Raw genomic sequence first — 9,002 nt, 5'->3', positions numbered from 1 at the left:
ATGGGACAATTTCCCATGGGCAATCCACCCTAACCTGCACATCCCTGGGCACTATGGGGCAATTTCCCATGGCTAATCCACCAGAAACTGCCCATCCCTGAACACTATGGGACAATTTCCCATGGCCAATCCACCCTAACCGACACATCGCTGGACACTATGTGGCAATTTCGCATGGCCAATACACCTGAACCTGCACGTCTCTGCACACAATGGGGCAATTTCCCATGGCTAATCCACCCTTACCTGCTCATCCCTGGGCACTATGGGGCAATTTCCCATGGCTAATCCACCCTAACCTTCACATTCCTGGACACTATATAACAATTTCCCATTGCCACTTCACCCTAAACTGCACATCCCTGAACAGTATGGGGCAATTTCCCATGGCTAATCCACCCTAACCTGCACATCACTAAACATTATTGGGCAATTTCCCATGGCCCATCCATACTAACCTGCACATCACTAAACATTATGGGGCAATTTCCCATGGATAATCCACCCTAACCTGCTCATCCTGTGGCATTATGGGCAATTTCCCATGCCCAATCCATCCTAACCTGCACATCCCTGGACACTATATGACAATTTCCCATTGCAGATCCACCAGAAACTGCACATCCCTGAACACTCTGGGGCAATTTCCCATGGCCAACCCACCCTAACCTGCACATCCCTGGACACTATGGGACAATTTCCCATGGCTAATCCACCCTAACCTGCACATCCCTGAACACTATGGGCAATTTCCGATGGCCAATCCACACTGACCTGCACATTCCTGAACACTATGGGGCTATTTCCTGTTGCCAATCCACCCTAACCTACACATCCCTGAACACTGTGGGACAATTTCCCTTGGCCAATCCACCCTAACCTACACATCCTTGAATGCTATGGGACAAATTCCCACGGCCAATCCACCCTAACCTGCACATCCCTGGCCACTCTGGGGCAATTTCCCATGGCTAATCCACCCTAACCTTCACATCCCTGGACACTATGGGGCAATTTCCCATGGCCAATCCACCCTAACCTGCACATCACTAAACATTATGCGGCAATTTCCCATGGCCAATCCACCCTGACCTGCACATCCCTGAACACTATGGTACAATTTCCCATGGCCAATCCACACTAACCTGCACATCACTAAACATTATGGGGCAGTTTCCCATGCCCAATCCATCCTAACCTGCACATCCCTGGACACTATATGACAATTTCCCATTGCCGATACACCAGAAACTGCACATCCCTGAACACTATGGGACAATTTCCCATGGCCAATCCACCCTAACCTGCACATCCCTGAACACTATGGGACAATTTCCCATGGCTAATCCACCCTAACCTGCATATCCCTGAACACTATGGGCAATTTCCCATGGCCAATCCACCCTAACCTGCACATCCCTGAACACTATGGGGCTATTACCTGTTGCCAATCCACCCTAACCTGCACATTCCTGAACACTATGGGACAATTTCCCATGGCCAATCCACCCTAACCTGCACATCCCTCGGCACTATGGGACAATTTCCCATGGCTAATCCACCCTAACCTGCACATCACGAACATTATGGGGCAATTTCCCATGGCCAATCCACCCTAACCTGCACATCCCTGGGCACTATGGGGCAATTTCCCATGGCTAATCCACCAGAAACTGCACATCCCTGGGCACTATGGGGCAATTTCCCATGGCTAATCCACCAGAAACTGCACATCCCTGAACACTATGGGACAATTTCCAATTGCCAATCCACCCTAACCTGCACATCCCTGAACCCTATGGGACAATTTCCCATGGCCAATCCATCCAAACCTGCACATCCCTGGACACTATGGGGCAATTTCCTATGGCCAATCTACCCTCACCTGCACATCCCTGAACACTTGGCCATTTCCTGTTGCCAATCCAGTCTAACCTGCACATGCCAGAACTTTATGGGCAATTTGCCATTGACAATCCACCCTAACCTACACATCCCTGAATGCAATGAGACAATTTCCCTTGGCCAATCCGCCCTAACCTGCACATCCCTGAACAATATGGGCAATTTCCCATTGCCAATCCACCCTAACCTAGACATCCCTGAACACAATGAGACAATTTCCCATGGCCAATACACCCGAACCTTTGTGCCTCTGGACACAACGGGGCAATTTCCCATGGCCAAAACACCCGAACCTGCACATCCCTGGACAGTATGTGGCAATTTCCCATGGCCAATCCACCCTAACCTGCACATCCCTTAACACTATGGGGCAGTTTCCCATGGCCAATCCACCCTAACCTGCACATCCCTGAACATTATGGGACAATTTCCCATGGCCAATCCACCCTAACCTGCACATCCCTGGGCACTATGGGGCAATTTCCCATGGCCAATCCACCCTAACCTGCACATCCCTGGGCACTATGGGACAATTTCCCATGGCCAATACACCCGAACCTGTACATCCCTGGTCAGTATGTGGCAATTTCCCATGGCCAATCCACTCTAACCTGCACATCCCTGGACAGTATGTGGCAATTTCCCATGGCCAATCCACCCTAACCTGCACATCCCAGAACACTATGGGGCAATTTCCCATGGCCAATCCACCCGAACCTGCACATCCCTGGACAGTATGTGGCAATTTCCCATGGCCAATCCACCCTAACCTGCACATCCCTTAACACTATGGGGCAATTTCCCATGGTCAATACACACGAACCTGCACATCCCTGGACAGTATGTGGCAATTTCCCATGGCCAATCCACCCAAACCTACACATCCCTGAACACAATGAGACAATTTCCCATGGCCAATACACCCGAACCTTTGTGCCTCTGGACACAACGGGGCAATTTCCCATGGCCAAAACACCCGAACCTGCACATCCCTGGACAGTATGTGGCAATTTCCCATGGCCAATCCACCCTAACCTGCACATCCCTTAACACTATGGGGCAGTTTCCCATGGCCAATCCACCCTAACCTGCACATCCCTGAACATTATGGGGCAATTTCCCATAGCCAATCCACCCTAACCTGCACATCCCTGAACATTATGGGGCAATTTCCCATGGCCAATCCACCCTAACCTGCACATCCCTGGGCACTATGGGGCAATTTCCCATGGCCAATCCACCCTAAACTGCACATCCCTGGGCACTATGGGACAATTTCCCATGGCCAATACACCCAAACCTGTACATCCCTGGACAGTATGTGGCAATTTCCCATGGCCAATCCACTCTAACCTGCACATCCCTGGACAGTATGTGGCAATTTCCCATGGCCAATCCACCCTAACCTGCACATCCCTGAACACTATGGGGCAGTTTCCCATGGCCAATCCTCCCTAACCTGCACATCCCTGAACAATGTGAGACAATTTCCCATGGCCAATCCACCCTAACCTGCACATTCCTGGACACTATGGGGCAATTTCCAATGGCCAATCCACCCTAACCTGCACATCCCTGAACACTGTGGGACAATTTCCCATGGCCAATCCACCCTAACCTGCACATTCCTGGACACTATGTGGTAATTTCCCATGAACAATCCACCCGAACCTGCACGTCCCTGAACACTATGGGACAATATCCCGTGGCCAATCCACCCTAACCTGCACATCCCTGGACACTATGGGGCAATTTCCCATGGTAAATCCACTCTAACCTGCACATCCCTGGGCACTATGGGGCAATTTCTCATGGCCAATCCACCCTAACCTGCACATCGCTGGACGCTATGGGGCAGTTTCCCATAGCCAACACACCCTGATCTGCACATCCCTGAACAATTTGAGACAATTTCCCATGACCAATCCACCCTAACCTACGCAGCCCTGAACACTATGGTGCAAAGTCCTGTTGCCAATCTACCCTAACCTGCACTTCCCTGGACACTATGGGGCAATTTCTCATGGTCAATCCACCCTAACCTGAACATCCCTGAACACTATGGGACAATTTCCCATGGTCAATCCACCCTAACCTGCACACCCTTGAACACTATGGGGCAATTACCCATGGTCAATCCACCCTAACCTGCACATCCCTGAACACTATGGGACAATTTCCCATGGCCAATCCACCCTAACCTGAACATCCCTGAACACTATGGGACAATTTCCCATGGCCAATCCACCCTAACCTGCACATCCCTGAACACTATGGGGCAATTTCCCATGACCAATCCACCCTAACCTGCACATCTCTGAACACTCTGGGGCAATTTCCCATGGCCAATCCACCCTAACCTGCACATCCCTGGACACTATATGGCAATTTCCTGTCGCCGATCCATCCTGACCTGCACATCCCTGAACACTATGGGGCAATTTCCCACTGCCAATCCACCCTAACCTGCACATCCCTGAACGCTATGGGGCAATTTCCCATGACCAATCCACCCTAACCTGAACATCCCTGAACACTCTGGGTCAATTTCCCATGGCCAATACACCCTAAACCTGCACATCACTGAACACTATGGGGCAATTTCCCATGGCCAATCCACCCTAACCTGCACATCCCTGAACACTATGGGGCAATTTCCAATTGCCAATCCACACTAACCTGCACATCACTGGACACTATATGGCAATTTCCTGTCGCCGATCCATCCTGACCTGCACATCCCTGAACACTATGGGGCAATTTCCCACTGCCAATCCACCCTAACCTGCACATCCCTGAACACTATGGGGCAATTTCCAATTGCCAATCCACACTAACCTGCACATCACTGGACACTATATGGCAATTTCCTGTCGCCGATCCATCCTGACCTGCACATCCCTGAACACTATGGGGCAATTTCCCACTGCCAATCCAGCCTAACCTGCACACCCCTGAACACTATGGGGCAATTTCTCATGGCCAACCCACCCTAACCTGCACATCCCTGGACACTATGGGCCAATTTCCCATGGCTAATCCACCCTAACCTGCACATCCCTGAACACTATGGGGCAGTTTCCCATGGCCAATCCACCCTAACCTGCACATCCCCTGAACACTATGGGACAATTTCCCATGGCCAACCCACCCTAACCTGCACATCCCTGGACACTATGGGCCAATTTCCCATGGCTAATCCACCCTAACCTGCACATCCCTGAACACTATGGGCAATTTCCGATGGCCAATCCACACTGACCTGCACATCCCTGAACACTATGGGGCTATTTCCTGTTGCCAATCCACCCTAACCTACACATCCCTGAACACTGTGGGACAATTTCCCTTGGCCAATCCACCCTAACCTACACATCATTGAATTCTATGAGACAAATTCCCACGGCCAATTCACCCTAACCTGCACATCCCTGGCCACTATGGGGCAATTTCCCATGGCTAATCCACACTAACCTGCACATCCCTGGGCACTATGGGGCAATTTCCCATGGCTAATCCACCCTAACCTTCACATCCCTGGACACTATGGGGCAATTTCCCATGGCCAATCCACCCTAACCTGCACATCACTAAACATTATGCGGCAATTTCCCATGGCCAATCCACCCTGACCTGCACATCCCTGAACACTATGGTACAATTTCCCATGGCCAATCCACACTAACCTGCACATCACTAAACATTATGGGGCAGTTTCCCATGCCCAATCCATCCTAACCTGCACATCCCTGGACACTATATGACAATTTCCCATTGCCGATACACCAGAAACGGCACATCCCTGAACACTATGGGAAAATTTCCCATGGCCAATCCACCCTAACCTGCACATCCCTGAACACTATGGGACAATTTCCCATGGCTAATCCACACTAACCTGCACATCCCTGGGCACTATGGGGCAATTTCCCATGGCTAATCCACCCTAACCTTCACATCCCTGGACACTATGGGGCAATTTCCCATGGCCAATCCACCCTAACCTGCACATCACTAAATATTATGCGGCAATTTCCCATGGCCAATCCACCCTGACCTGCACATCCCTGAACACGATGGTACAATTTCCCATGGCCAATCCACCCTAACCTGCACATCACTAAACATTATGGGGGAATTTCCCATGGCTAATCCACACTAACCTGCACATCCCTGGGCACTATGGGGCAATTTCCCATGGCTAATCCACCCTAACCTTCACATCCCTGGACACTATGGGGCAATTTCCCATGGCCAATCCACCCTAACCTGCACATCACTAAACATTATGGGGCAATTTCCCATGCCCAATCCATCCTAACCTGCAAATCCTTGGACACTATATGACAATTTCCCATTGCCGATACACCAGAAACGGCACATCCCTGAACACTATGGGACAATTTCCCATGGCCAATCCACCCTAACCTGCACATCCCTGAACACTATGGGACAATTTCCCATGGCTAATCCACCCTAACCTGCATATCCCTGAACACTATGGGCAATTTCCCATGGCCAATCCACCCTAACCTGCACATCCCTGAACACTATGGGGCTATTTCCTGTTGCCAATCCACCCCAACCTACACATCCCTGAACACTATGGGGCAATTTCCCATGGCCAATCCACCCTAACCTGCACATCCCTGAACACTGTGGGACAATTTCCCATGGCCAATCCACCCTAACCTGCACATTCCTGAACCCTATGGGACAATTTCCCATGGCCAATCCACCCTAACCTGCACATCCCTCGGCACTATGGGACAATTTCCCATGGCTAATCCACCCTAACCTGCACATCACGAACATTATGGGGCAATTTCCCATGGCCAATCCACCCTAACCTGCACATCACTAAACATTATGGGACAATTTCCCATGGGCAATCCACCCTAAATGCACATCCCTGGGCACTATGGGGCAATTTCCCATGGCTAATCCACCAGAAACTGCACATCCCTGAACACTATGGGACAATTTCCCATGGCCAATCCACCCTAACCTGCACATCCCTGAACACTATGGGGCAATTTAGCATGGCCAATCCACCCTAACCTGCACATCCCTGGACACTATGGGGCAATTTAGCATGGCCAATCCACCCTAACCTGCACATCACTGAACATTATGGGGCAATTTCCGATGGCCAATCCACCCTGATCTGCACAACCCTGAACAATGTGAGACAATTTCCCATGGCCAATTCACCCTAATCTGCACATCCCTGAACCCTATGGGACAATTTCCCATGGCCAATCCACCCAAACCTGCACATCCCTGAACACTATGGGGCAATTTCCTATGGCCAATCTACCCTAACCTGCACATCCCTGAACACTTGGCCATTTCCTGTTGCCAATCCAGTCTAACCTGCACATGCCAGAACTTTATGGGCAATTTGCCATTGACAATCCACCCTAACCTACACATCCCTGAATGCAATGAGACAATTTCCCTTGGCCAATCCACCCTAACCTGCACATCCCTGAACAATATGGGCAATTTCCCATTGCCAATCCACCCTAACCTAGACATCCCTGAACACAATGAGACAATTTCCCATGGCCAATACACCCGAACCTTTGTGCCTCTGGACACAACGGGGCAATTTCCCATGGCCAAAACACCCGAACCTGCACATCCCTGGACAGTATGTGGCAATTTCCCATGGCCAATCCACCCTAACCTGCACATCCCTGGGCACTATGGGACAATTTCCCATGGCCAATACACCCGAACCTGTACATCCCTGGACAGTATGTGGCAATTTCCCATGACCAATCCACCCTAACCTGCACATCCCTGAACACTATGGGGCAATATCCCATGGCCAATCCACCCTAACCTGCACATCCCTTAACACTATGGGGCAGTTTCCCATGGCCAATCCTCCCTAACCTGCACATCCCTGAACAATGTGAGACAATTTCCCATGGCCAATCCACCCTAACCTGCACATCCCTGGACACTATGGGGCAATTTCCAATGGCCAATCCACCCTAACCTGCACGTCCCTGAACACTGTGGGACAATTTCCCATGGCCAATCCACCCTAACCTGCACATTCCTGGACACTATGTGGTAATTTCCCATGAACAATCCACCCGAACATGCACGTCCCTGAACACTATGGGACAATATCCCGTGGCCAATCCACCCTAACCTGCACATTCCTGAACACTATGGGACAATTTCCCATGGCTAATCCACCCTAACCTGCACATCACGAACATTATGGGGCAATTTCCCATGGCCAATCCACCCGAACCTGCACATCACTAAACATTATGGGACAATTTCCCATGGGCAATCCACCCTAACCTGCACATCCCTGGGCACTATGGGGCAATTTCCCATGGCTAATCCACCAGAAACTGCACATCCCTGAACACTATGGGACAATTTCCAATTGCCAATCCACCCTAACCTGCACATCCCTGAACCCTATGGGACAATTTCCCATGGCCAATCCACCCAAACCTGCACATCCCTGGACACTATGGGGCAATTTCCTATGGCCAATCTACCCTCACCTGCACATCCCTGAACACCTGGCCATTTCCTGTTGCCAATCCAGTCTAACCTGCACATGCCAGAACTTTATGGGCAATTTGCCATTGACAATCCACCCTAACCTACACATCCCTGAATGCAATGAGATAATTTCCCTTGGCCAATCCACCCTAACCTGCACATCCCTGAACAATATGGGCAATTTCCCATTGCCAATCCACCCTAACCTAGACATCCCTGAACACAATGAGACAATTTCCCATGGCCAATACACCCGAACCTTTGTGCCTCTGGACACAACGGGGCAATTTCCCATGGCCAAAACACCCGAACCTGCACATCCCTGGACAGTATGTGGCAATTTCCCATGGCCAATCCACCCTAACCTGTACATCCCTGGACAGTATGTGGCAATTTCCCATGGCCAATCCACTCTAACCTGCACATCCCTGGACAGTATGTGGCAATTTCCCATGGCCAATCCACCCTAACCTGCACATCCCAGAACACTATGGGGCAATTTCCCATGGCCAATACACCCGAACCTGCACATCCCTGGACAGTATGTGGCAATTTCC

Source organism: Chiloscyllium plagiosum, unplaced genomic scaffold, assembly GCF_037043375.1.
Source record: "Chiloscyllium plagiosum isolate Xiang-an unplaced genomic scaffold, Cpla_swu_hap1 HiC_scaffold_45, whole genome shotgun sequence".
In the NCBI taxonomy this organism is placed as follows: Eukaryota; Metazoa; Chordata; class Chondrichthyes; order Orectolobiformes; family Hemiscylliidae; genus Chiloscyllium; species Chiloscyllium plagiosum.
This window is presented reverse-complemented; position numbering follows the sequence as displayed.